Below are 13379 nucleotides of genomic sequence, written 5' to 3'. Positions count from 1 at the left end.
TGGGTTCAGACGTTGGGCCTGCTGGAGGTAAACCAAGTTTTTATGATCTGTGTAAACTGTGATACGGTGCTGGGCTCCCTCCAGCCATTGTCGCCACTCTTCAAATGCTAGTTTGATGGCAAGGAGTTCTTTGTCGCCGATGGAGTAATTCCGTTCAGCTGACGAAAATTTCCTAGAGTAATATGAACAAGGATGAGAGGTTCCAGTGGTGTCATTCTGACTTAGGACAGCCCTTACTCCTTCAGCGGATGCATCCACCTCGACTACAAACGAACGTCTGGGATCAAGATGCCGAAGGCACGGCTTCTTGAGATATGAGCTCTTAAGCGCCCGAAACGCTTCTTCCGCTTCTGGAGGCCAAGCCCTAATATTAGCCCCTTTGTGAGTAAGAGCCATGAGAGGTGCCACTAACGGAGAAATTCAGAATAAAACTACGATAGTAGTTAGCAAACCCCAGGAAGCATTGCAGCGCATGTAATCCGTTAGATTGGGGCCATTCTTGGATACATTTTAATTTAGACGGGTCCATCTGAAAGTCTTGTTTAGAAATAATATACCCCAAGAATGGTAGGGATTCTTGCTCAAAGATGCATTTTTCGAGCTTCGCATATAGGTGATTTTCTCGTAAACGTTGTAACACCAGAACAACATGTCTATGCGTCTGTAAATTAGGGGAAAAAATCAAAATGTCATCCAGATAGACTACAACACAGACATAGAGCAGGTCTCGGAATATCTCATTAATGAAATGCTGAAATACAGCCGGAGCGTTAGTTAACCCAAATGGCATGACCAGATATTCATAATGTCCATCCCTGATGTTGAATGCCGTCTTCCACTCGTCACCCTCTCGAATCCCGACAAGATTATACGCTCCTCGAAGATCTAATTTCGAGAATATTTTGGCTCCCTGTAGACGATCAAAAAGTTCCGCTATGAGAGGTAATGGATACCGGTCCTTGATGGTAATGGCATTAAGCCCATGGTAGTCAATACATGGACGCAGGGTCCCATCTTTTTTCCCAACAAAGAAGAAGCCAGCCCTAGCCGGAGATTTAGAGCGCCTGATGAATCCTTTCTGTAAGTTGTCCTGGATATATTCTGTCATAGCATGGGTCTCCGAGGCAGGGTGGAGCCAGGAATCAAGTTGATATTACAATCAAATTCACAATGTGGTAGCAAAATGTCAGCAGCCTTTTTGGAAAAAACGTCCGCAAACGGCATATACTGAAGCGGTAGGTTTTCAAGACGTGATGTACAGATGAAATTACTGGAGATCCGTTAGTGCAGGTCTCTTGGCATGCTGGACCCCAGTGGATAAGTTTTAAAGATGTCCAGTCAAACTGGGAGTTGTGCTGTTGTAACCAAGGAATACCAAGAACTATGGGATGGATGGCTTTCTGGATGATATAGAAGGAGATGTTTTCAACGTGGTTCGGGGCAATGTGGCACTCCATAGGAATCATATGGTGAGTTATCCTCCCCGGTAGGAGATCTCCACGAATGGAAGACACGATTAACGGCTTAGGACACAAGCAAGTCGGAATGTGCAGTTGCTCCACCACATCTTGTAGAATAAAATTTTCACCAGCTCCAGAATCCACCAAAGCCAAAGTGGAAAACTGCTGATCTCCGCAACACAGGGTAACTTGTAGAGTTAGTGGGGGAGACGGAGAGGTGATGCCTAGGGTTACTCCCCCGATGGAGCCTAGGCTTTGGAGTTTCCCGGACGTGTTGGACAACGGGCGATAAGATGACCTGCTCCACCACAATAGAGACAGAGGCCTGCCTTGCGGCATCGTTGCTGTTCCTCCGGGGAAAGGGGACCCCGGCCTAATTGCATTGGTTCTTCCATGGTTCCTTCAGGAGATGATGTAGTTTGGGAGGTAGAAGCAGAGCAAGAAGGAGTGGTGCCTGTTAAATGCCTTCTTGAGCTAGAACCCTCCCGGGCTCTTTCTTGTATTCGGCGGTCGATCCGCATTACCAAATCTATGATGGAGTCCAAAGATTGAGGTAACTCCCGGGCTGCCATTTCATCCTTTATTCTGGGTGACAGACCCTCCAAAAATATGAAGTGAAGACAGTTCTCTTCCCCATGAAGTTCAGATGCAAGAGTCTGGAATTCAATTATGTAATCTGCCAGTGGTCGCCCTCCTTGCCGGAGTTGAAGAAGTTTGGATCCCTCAACTACCTGTTTCCCGGGATCGTCAAATACTGCTTGAAAAAGTTCCAAAAACTTAGGAAGATTTTGTAGGACTGGATACGACCGTTGCCAGAAGGGAGAAGCCCAGGCCAGGGCCTTCCTTCTAACAAAGACAAGATGTATGTGGTTTTAGTAAGATCATCTGGGAAGAGAGAGGCTTGCAGATGAAAATGCATACTGCACTGGTCGAGAAACCCTTGACACAATTGAGGTTCACCGGCGTAACGTGGAGGAGTCGGTAATGGTATCACGGACCGATTATTACTCTGCAGCATCGATGGTAAAGGCGGAGTTGCCTGAGCTGTAGCAATAGAGTCCAATCGAGCATTCAGTCATTCCAAGGAAGCCAACATGGATTCAAGTATGCGTTGCTGCTCAATGACTTTCTGTGCTAGCCCGGGAATGGCCTATCGAGCTGAGGTCTCTGCCGGGTCCATGGCCTTGGTATTCTGTTATGAAACAGAGAGTGGACCCTTGTTCTGAGGTAGAGTTTGCACTACCGAGAAGAAAGTAAACCCTCGTCGGTCTCTACCGTCAGATGGCGAGGCCTGTTGAAGATGTTGAGAGGACGACTTCACCCTGGAAGCCCGTGATCCCCCCAGGAGGAGCCCATAGGGACACGGCCACTGGGACTTAGGCGACTCCCTGAAGAATGAAGATGGTCTGGATGCAGGCGCCTCCTGCAGGTCGTGGGTTCCAGACGGCTGGCACCTCCAGCAAGTCGTGAGAAGTCCGGGAGTATAGTAGAAGAATAGTCCAAGTCCAGCCCAAGGGTCGAAGTCCAGAGGAGAGTCGAAAGCCGGTCCAGGAGCAGATGGGAGAATGGTCCGAAGCCGATCCAGGAGCAGAGAAGGAGAAGGATCCAGAGCCAGTCCAAGTCGATACCAGAATACACCACCACCAGTCCGAGGGTCAGGAGCCAGAGAATCAGTCCAACAAGGAGAAGAGCAGGAACAGAGCAACGAGAGGATCCGGAACACCAAAACAGGAATCAAGCTCAGAGCCTCAATACCAAGGCAAGGTCTGGGTGTCAGACCTTGCCTTAAATACAGGATCCAGGAGGAGGAGTTCCAGGGGGAAGCCATGACCATATCCGGTCATGGCTCCTTTAAATATCTACAGTGGTTCGGCGCATGGCTCCTAGGAGGCTGAGGGGGCGGAGCCAGACCGCCGAGACCATGCAGCTGAGAGAGGCAGTGGCAGCGGCCGCAAAGACGCTGGAACAGGGGATTCCTTGTACTGCTGGAGCCTCCAAAGCTCAGGGTGAGCTAACAACGTCATGGCCGCCGACCCGACCCTGGTCGCGGCCAGCCGCGGCCGGCGGCTATGACACCCGGCCGCGGGGCGCCGCGACCAGCGCTCATAACACAGTTTCTCTGGCCCCGACCTTTTCTTGCCCAGTGGCCACTCCAACAACTCCTGGGGCTTCGCCAGAATGCAGGGAGGAGCCTATGTAGCTAGGCCGTAGCCACCTAACAGCTGAAGAGAAACAGCGGCAAAGGAGACTCGACTTATGTCTCTACTGCGGTGGCAAGGGACACCTATTGGCCCTATGTCCTGAGTGTCCGGGAAACTCTCGGGCCTAGGTATTACAGGGGAGCTGACCCTAGGCTGTATAAATCCCGCTCCTCAATGTACGGTTCCCATTGCAATTCTCTGGAGGATCCTTTACAATGCTAACTCTTATCGACACCGGTTCTGGTGGGAACTTCATCCTATCCGAGCTAGTTTACCAATTATAACTACCCGTGATATCCCATATACCACCGTTGTTGATCTTGTCCATCCAAGGAGACCCTCACCCTGGACGGGTCACTCTTTGCACTGCTCCCATAACACTTGGAACTGAGGTTCTCCACAAGGAGGAGGTGTCCTTCTTTATTCTCGAGAAGTCCATTCACCCTGTGGTTCTAGGGCTTCCTTGGCTACAAAAGCATTCACCCACCATTGATTGGAAAACCCTGCAAATTACAGCCTGGGGGACGGACTGTTTTTCTACCTGCCTTCAACCTAGACCTCGACCATGGTTGGTGCTGGCTAGCACTACCGTTCAGTTACCACCTCAGTACAGTAACTTCGCCGATGTGTTTTCCAAGGAGGAGGCGGAGACCCTTCCAGAGCATTGGATCTTTGACTGTGCCATTGACCTATTACCCGGTATAGTTCCTCCCTGTGGATGGGTGTATCCGCTTTCCCTACCCGAGAAGCAGGCGATGTCCAAGTACATAAAAGAAAACCTCGATCAGAGTTTTATTTGCCCATCTTCTTCTCCAGCAAGGGCTGGCTTCTTCTTTGTAGCCAAGAAGGACAGTTCCTTAAGGCCCTGTATTGATTACAAGGGACTCAATGCGATTACTCGAAGGGATCGTTATCTGCTTCCTTTGATTCCCGAACTACTGGATCGCCTCCATGGAGCCAAGGTGTTCTCTAAATTGGACCTTCGTGGGGCCTACAATCTGGTCTGAATAAAGCCCGGAGATGAGTAGAAGACGGCGTTTAACACACGTGACGGCCATTACGAATATCTCGTGATGCCATTTGGACTATGCATCTCACTTGCTGTGTTCCAAAATTTAATGAACGAGATATTCCGGGATATGCTACATAAGGGGGTAATTGTCTACCTTGATGACGTCCTAATTTATTCCAAGGACTTGAGTACACATCGTATGGATGTTTGTCGAGTCCTCCAGCTTCTAAGAGAACACCGTCTATTTGCTAAATTAGAGAAATGCCTCTTTGAACAGGAATCCCTGCCATTCCTGGGCTTCATCATATCTACCACCGGCTTCCATATGGATCCGGACAAGTTAACCAGCATTCGGAGTGGCTGCAACCGGTGGGACTTCATTAATTGCAAAGGTTTCTTGGCTTTGCCAATTTTTACAGGAATTTAATTCCCCACTACTCACGTATATTAGCACCCCTAACAGTGTTAACTAAGAAGGGAGCTGATATAAAACAGTGGCCAGATGAAACCATCCAAGCCTTCAACAATTTAAAAAGAGCATTTTTACAAGAGCCGTGTCTTCACCACCCTGATGCATCTCTTCCATTCATCATGGAAGTAGACACCTCGGACTTCACAGTAGGGGCGGTATTCTGCCAATAATCTCCTCAAGGGATGCTTCTGCTCTGTTCTTTCTTTTCCCACAAGTTTTCCCCCATGGAGAAGAATTGGAACTGTTAGCCATTAAGATGGCTTTTGAAGAATGGAGACAATGGCTAGAGGGGACACAACACCCCGTGACAGTTTACACCGACCATAAGAACCTTGAGTTCCTCAGTAAGGCTCAACAATTGAATCTGCGCTAGGCTCAGTGGTCGCTGTTCTTTAGTCGATTCGACTTCATGCTACATTACCATCCTGCAGATAAAAACACATGAGATGTACTTTCCAGGCTGCATGAGGCTGAAGATGCACCGGAAGTAACCCACTACATCTTGGATCCAGCCAAAGTCAAACTAGCAGCTACCGACACCATACTGCAAGGGAAGACAGTTGTTCCCCTTCACCAGCGACCAAAAGTACTTGCTTGGGCACATGACTCCCTCACTGCCAGACACCCAGGCAGAGCTCTAACTCTAGAACTATTATCCCGATATTACTGGTGACCTCAGATGGCCCAGGACGTGAGATCCTATGTGGATTCCTGCCTGACTTGTGCGCAGCAAAAGCCCTTGTCTGGTCAGCCTTGGGGGTTACTCCAGCCTCTCCCAGCTCCCCTGGAACCTTGTACACACGTCTCCATGGATTTTGTGGTGGACCTGCCTACTTTCTCTGGCAATCACGTGATCTGGGTCGTGATTGACAGATTTTCAAAGATGGCACACTTTGTTCCCTTACCGACGTTACCATCAGCTCCAGAGTTGGCACAACTCTTCACCTTGCACATATTTCAACTGCATGGCCTTCCCCTGCATATCGCATCCGATCGTGGCCCCCAGTTTACGGCCAAGTAGGGCGGGCCCTGTGCAGGAAGTTTGGAGTACACTTGGACTTCACCACTGCCTTTCACCCACAGGGAAACAGACAAGCCGAGCAACTTAACTGGGGATTGAAGACCTTTCTTCGTTCCTTCGTAGGAAGCTGCCAAGATGATTGGTCTTCACTCTTAGCCTGGGTGGAGTTTTCACACAACTCTCATGTCCATTCTGCCACAGGGTCGTCTCCATTTCAAGTGGTCTATGGAAGGTATCCTAAACCTCCACTACCACTACCTCTGCCTGTATCTTTTCCCGCAGCCCAATTCATGGCTGATCAGATGCACAACCTATGGGAGACCACCAATGCCAACCTGATTAAAGCTGCAGACTCCGCTAAACGCACATCTGATAAACACCTCTGTCCAGCCCCTCTCTTTAACCTAGGGGATCGGGTTTGGCTCAGCACCCACCACATCTGCCTTCGAGTCCCATGTATGCATCTGGCACCTAGATACATTGGTCCTTTTTTGATTTCCGAATGCCTAGGTCCTGTGACCTATCGTCTAAGACTGCCCTCCAGTCCCCGGATACACAATTCCTTCCATATATCCATGTTAAAACCTTTGGTGCTGTCTTCCTACCATACTGCGCCACCCAAGCCTCCGGAGGTAGTTTCAGACAACGACCCAGTCTACCAGGTCCAGGAGGTCCTAGATATTTGACGACAGCAAAGATGTTGGGAGTATCTAATTGCCTGGGAAGGTTTCTGTGCTAAAGAAAACTCGTGGAAACCCTCATCTAACATCCTGGACAAGTCCATACTTCAGCACTTCCATCGTACACACCCTGGTAAGCCTGGTCCTTCTAAGAGGGGGCATAAGAGGGGAGGTACTGTTGTGGTGCCTGACCATGACTGGCCAGTTCCCCCTACCTTCTGTGTTCCTCCGGTGTGACGGCCATTCATTCGCGACAGGCCGTGAATGCTGGTCTGCATGGCTCAAGAGGCATCTTCCTCCCAGCCAATGTCTGGGCCTTCCCTGATGCATGCGCACAAGGGAGGCCCCGCCTCTTAAAGGGGCCGCAGCGGGAGAATCAACCCGGCCCCGGAAGATGACGTCTGCCAAGAGGGGTATTTAAACCCCGCAGCTGCACTTTCTCATTGAATTCGCAACAGATCTTCTCTGTTGCTCCCAGGCCGTGCTGCTGTCGTATCTCAGTGCTGCTGTAGTGCTTCAGTGTTCCTTGCCTCAGGGTTCCTTGCCTCAGTGTTCCTGCCTTAAGAACATAAGAACATAAGAAATTGCCATGCTGGGTCAGACCAAGGGTCCATCAAGCCCAGCATCCTGTTTCCAACAGAGGCCAAACCAGGCCACAAGAACCTGGCAATTACCCAAACACCTAGAAGATCCCATGCTACTGATGCAATTAATAGCAGTGACTATTCCCTAAGTAAACTTGATTAATAGCAGTTAATGGACTTCTCTTCCAAGAACTTATCCAAACCTTTTTTGAACCCAGCTACACTAACTGCACTAACCACATCCTCTGGCAACAAATTCCAGAGATTTATTGTGCGTTGAGTGAAAAAGAATTTTCTCCGATTAGTCTTAAATGTGCTACTTGCTAACTTCATGGAATGCCCCCTAGTCCTTCTATTATTCGAAAGTGTAAATAACCGAGTCACATCTACTCGTTCAAGACCTCTCATGATCTTAAAGACCTCTATGATATCCCCCCTCAGCCGTCTCTTCTCCAAGCTGAACAGCCCTAACCTCTTCAGCCTTTCCTCATAGGGGAGCTGTTCCATCCCCTTTATCATTTTGGTTGCCCTTCTCTGTACCTTCTCCATTGCAACTATATCTTTTTTGAGATACGGCGACCAGAATTGTACACAGTATTCAAGGTGTGGTCTCACCATGGAGCGATATAGAGGCATTATGACATTTTCCGTTTTATTAACCATTCCCTTCCTAATAATTCCTAACATTTTATTTGCTTTTTTGACTGCTGCAGCACACTGAGCTGACGATTTCAATGTATTATCTACTATGACGCCTAGATCTCTTTCTTGGGTGGTAGCTCCTAATATGGAACCTAACATCGTGTAACTACAGCTAGGGTTATTTTTCCCTATATGCAACACCTTGCACTTGTCCACATTAAATTTCATCTGCCATTTGGATGCCCAATCTTCCAGTCTTGCAAGGTCCTCCTGTAATGTATCACAGTCTGCTTGTGATTTAACTACTCTGAATAATTTTGTATCATCTGCAAATTTGATAACGTCACTCATCATATTCCTTTCCAGAAGTTCCTGCCTTCATCCCTGTTCCCAGTCCTTGGCTTGATCTCCAGGTTTGACCTCAGATTGTCTCCTCGACTCCGCTTGTCTGCTGCCCGTCCTGACCTTTGGCCTGTATCTTCGTTCCGCATCTTCACTGCCTGCCCTGGATCTTCTGCCTGGACTCCATTCTGCCTCTTCGTGAAGATCGGTTCCTGTCTCGCTGGGTGAATGCTCTGAGTACCCGCTCCTCGGGGGCTCTCCCACGTTCATAGGCTATCCGCTTCTCGGAGAGCCGACCTGCCTGATCCCCTGGAACCAGTCCTCGTGAGTCCATCTCTTTGCATATGCCACCTCCCGGAGATGAGTTCCATTGAGGGTTGTCCCTCGGCGGTCATCACCTCTCACTCCGGCTCAAGGGTCCACATCCTCAACACCTACAGCAAGGATTATTTTTCCCTATGTGCAATACCTTGCACTTGTCCACATTAAATTTAATCTGCCATTTGGATGCTCAATCTTCCAGTCTCACAAGGTCTTCCTACAAAGTATCACAATCGGTTTGTGATTTAACTACTCTGAATAATTTTGTATCATCTGCAAATTTGATAACCTCACTTGTCATGAATTGAGTTGCGTGGCTCATGTGTAGGAGTTAGGATGTGATGATGTCTAGAATTAATAAAGGTGTGGCTTTAAATATTCAAAATAACCTGTGCCTTGTATTCATTTGTGTGTTATATTTACTTTGTTACGGGGGTGGGGTGGGAGGTGTAAGAGACCATTACAGTTGCCAATTTTAGTGTTTTAAAGAGTGTAAAGTGCTTGTGATAATTTCTTATCACTAAAGTCTACTTATCATGAAGTTTATGACAATTTATTTTGGTCAAACAAGAAATGTTCCTGGAAAATAAGTATCTGCTTTGCTTGAAAGATGTTGTTTTTGTCTCATTATGGCATCATCAATTTAATGTGCATATTATTTTATCCCACACAACCTGCCTAGATTGGTATTATGCAAAGCATCTTTCTCCCAGTCTCTGGCAGCTGCATTGGCTTTATGGGTTCACCCTTTCCTTTTATTTATACAGTCAAGGAGTAAGATTTTGGGGAGTAGGCTCTCCCTTTATATAAACTTTTAAAAGGAACAGAGAATCATTTAGTACTACTTAATAAGTGCTGTGAAATCCTGTGTCACTGTGAATGGAAGGTCACTGTCTCATAGGGTACTTCACACTATCCTCGTTTCCCAACCATAGGCAAAACCCTTAATATTTCCTAAAAGGTCAGATTTTAAATGTTTCAGGTAGCTCTTTAAATGGTATGCAGTGTTAAAACTTTGCTAGTAGAGCAATTTTAATATTTTTGACATGCATTGCAGTTTGGATTTGATATGTAGTGAGTTTAAATCTTTTTTGCTAATCAAGACTGCCACCAAGGTTTTTTATGACTTTAAAGAAATAATAATAGTAAGTCATGTTTTTGTGGTCATTAAGTAGAAGACAGAGGAAAGCAATCAATAGAAGTATTGAAATCGAAGTGATGACATTCACCCTGGGTGAAAAGATGAGGGAATAATAACCTAACATAGATAAACACTGTGTAGAATTCCAAGATCTATTGATTCAACTCAGTACAATATAATAGATTCAAGATATCCTGCATTGACTTTCCTAGTTCTGTGTTTTATTTAATCCTGTGCCTAATACAGAGATTTAAATGTACTGTAAGGTTCAATGAGTAGCTATAGTTCAGTGGTATTTACTTCCAGTTTTCAATGGCTGTAAACAGTTTGAGTTTTCAGGATCCCCCTAGTGAATATGCATGAGATAGATTTGCATACAACTGAGGCAATTTGCATACAAATATATCTCCTGCATATTCATTGGTGATATCCTGAAGACCTGACCCATTTGCGACCCTCGAGGACTGGAAGTGAATAACACTGTTACAGTTGTACAATGCAAGCATTACAGTGAAATGTTTTGAATATGATTAGTGATGGTTACATTTAAATAAATTTCAAAGTTTAACACAATAATTTAAAAAAAAATGTGCTAAAGTTCATTCCCAATGGTAAGGATAATTGCATCCCAAATCATAACAGCCTCATAAAAGGCCAACAAATTAACATTTTTATCTGATGGAAAGTTGTACAATGTAGCACTGATTAAGCAAAGCTTGGTTATTTGTTTTCTTGCAATCTGTTTATTAAAACAATAATAATCCCATAAACATGTTTTGTGTGTAGCTTAATCTGTAGCAAGAGAGATATCAATATGTTTGAATAACCAAAGGATGAAAGATTGTCAGAAGAGGCATTTTGCCAGGGGCCATCATCCTCCTTTTATACTGCTCTCGACATCATCCCCATTGCTGATGTTTAATGACAGAGTGTAAGAATGTCTTTTCTTTGTTTCTTTTCTGTTTTCATCCTGATTGGTATTCAGCACTCAGCAGTACTACCACATGAATGCTTTCTCTTCCCACCTTCTAATTGCTTCTGTTGCTCCTTCTATTTATAAAACAGGATGACAATCCTATAGGGCTCAATTCACCCCCACATTTTTTGGGCCTTTAGATGCTGAAGAGCAGGAAATAATTGTGTTTTGCTGAAAAGCAACAGCCATAAAAGCAGATACTCCATAAAAAAAATGTATGTTCATCACAGCTTGAAAAAAAAATTGTGGAATATGCAGAAGAACCAGCATAGTGTTGCATTTATGCCCTCCTAAACTTTGATAGAAATGCCCCAAACACCCACTCACCCAAGTAAATATGTATCTTTGTTTGACTTCTGTCAGGCTCAATGTAATTATTTCTTCTCTATACTTATATGCACTTTCTACATGCATAAAAACCCATTTACGGGCATACCTGTCTCAGCTACTCAAACATAAACATTAGGGATATGCATTTGTTAGAAACAAAACAGGAAACTTTAAGGAAACTTCCTATTTCTTTTCATTTAATTTATAAAATGAAAAAAAAACCTCAGTTTATTTTTTTCCTTTATTTCAATTTTTTAAAAAAGGTTGGCACCACTGCCTAAAAAGCACCTAATTCTAGTCCCTCACTGAAAGCCAATCATTCCCAGCTACTTCCCTTTACCCTCTCACAGAATGGGAACAATTCATGATCACTCCTGCCTTGTAGATGCCAGCATGGCCTGTGCCTGTCTGGTGCAATTTCATACAGTAAACCTTCATAATGGTAATAGAATCTGTCTGCCTGCATCACTTGCATTTGTGGCAGCTGAGGAACAGGTGCAACCAGAGGTTGTTTTTTCCCCCATGAAATCATTTTCAGCAAGAGGATAAGAGGAAGCTGGGATGGATAAGGGAAGAATCCAGGCATGGAAATTTATTTTGGCAGTGATGATAACATTTTTAACATTTTTTTGTTTGTTTTATTTTTTAATTGCATTTTTTTTTCATTTTAAAGAAACAAAAATAAATGAAACAACAAATGAAAGAAAAACAAAAAATGAAATTAAAAAATTAAAAACAAAATAGAAAACAGAACAGAAAAATGTCTATGGACACCCCCCACCACACATCTTTGTGACTATATATTGCCAACAAACAAGGGAGATCAAACACATACAGTAATGTTATTCTGTCTGGCAATATTAGCAAGCATGCCTCATCCATACTAAACTCTCATAACATAATGTATAGTTCTATCACTAGCATATAACCATTAGAACACCATTCACACACAATCATCCCTCACATCATATATACAACACCTGGAGTTACAAATGAGCAACCAGATATACTCGTACATAGAAATCACACTATAAATCAATCTATGCAGAAACTAATAACATACACTGGAAATGCGCTGGATATGTATTCTAAGTGAAGTATCAGGCTTGATTTGGGGTAGTAACTGCAGTAACAAGCAAGCTACACCCATGCTTATTTGTTTTACCCAGACTATGTAATTCAGTCCTTGTTGGTAGATGTCTGAATATAAAACATCTTTTCTTCATTCCCCCTGCCGTTGAAGCAGAGAGCTATGCTGGATATGAATTGAAAGTGAAGTATCAGGCATTTTTGGTTTGGGGTAGTAACTGCCATAACAAGCAAGCTACTCCCCTGCTTTTATGTGGATGCAAATACTTTTTTCCACATTTCTTCTTGCTGTTGAAGCATAGAGCAATTTAGAGTCGCATTAACCTTGTGTATGTTTATTGAATAAGGATATTCATCTCCAGGTAGTAGCCGTCATTCCCGCAAGCCGGCCCCATGCCTCTTCTCTTCATTCACATCCTCTAGACTTTATTGATCCACAGTATTTATCCCACGCCCCTTTGAAATCCTTCACAGTTTTGGTCTTCACCACTTCCTCCGGAAGGGCGTTCCAGGCATCCACCACCTTCTCCGTGAAGAAATGGCCATGTGACAGGGGCTGACCAAAGGCACCGGTAGCCCCTGTGACATAGTAGGTCAGAAGCTATCGGCACCATTTTGAGCGAGGCAGGCACGCCGGACACGGAGGGATAAATCGCTCGCGGGACCCCGCTGGACCGCCAGGGATGTTGGTAAGTCTTGGGGAGGGATCGAGATAGTGGGGCGGGGGGGTGTTGTAATGTTTTGTAGTAAGTTTTAATGCTTAGGGTGTGTTTTTTTTAGCTTCATTGTCCCGCGTCATTTTTTGGGTCGGTTTCCGTTTTCAAATCTAGTTTTTTCCAAAAAACTAACCAAGGAAAATCGAACTTTACCCCGAAGTGTCCGACTCAAAAAATGACCCGGTAGTCAAAAATGAAGCTCATCTCTAATATATACCTCAGGGTTCCAGCTCTGATGATGCTGTCATCTGAAGGCAAGCATGAGGTCTGAGTCAACCTGTTGGATTCATGGACCTTTGAGCCAACTAGAACAGATGATGGCATACTGAGGGGAGACCCTCAGTGGATGTCAAAGCCAGGAGGTGGCACAGGCAGGAGACCTGGAGGATCTT

This window comes from Rhinatrema bivittatum, chromosome 7, assembly GCF_901001135.1.
Source record: "Rhinatrema bivittatum chromosome 7, aRhiBiv1.1, whole genome shotgun sequence".
NCBI classification, from domain to species: Eukaryota; Metazoa; Chordata; class Amphibia; order Gymnophiona; family Rhinatrematidae; genus Rhinatrema; species Rhinatrema bivittatum.
This window is presented reverse-complemented; position numbering follows the sequence as displayed.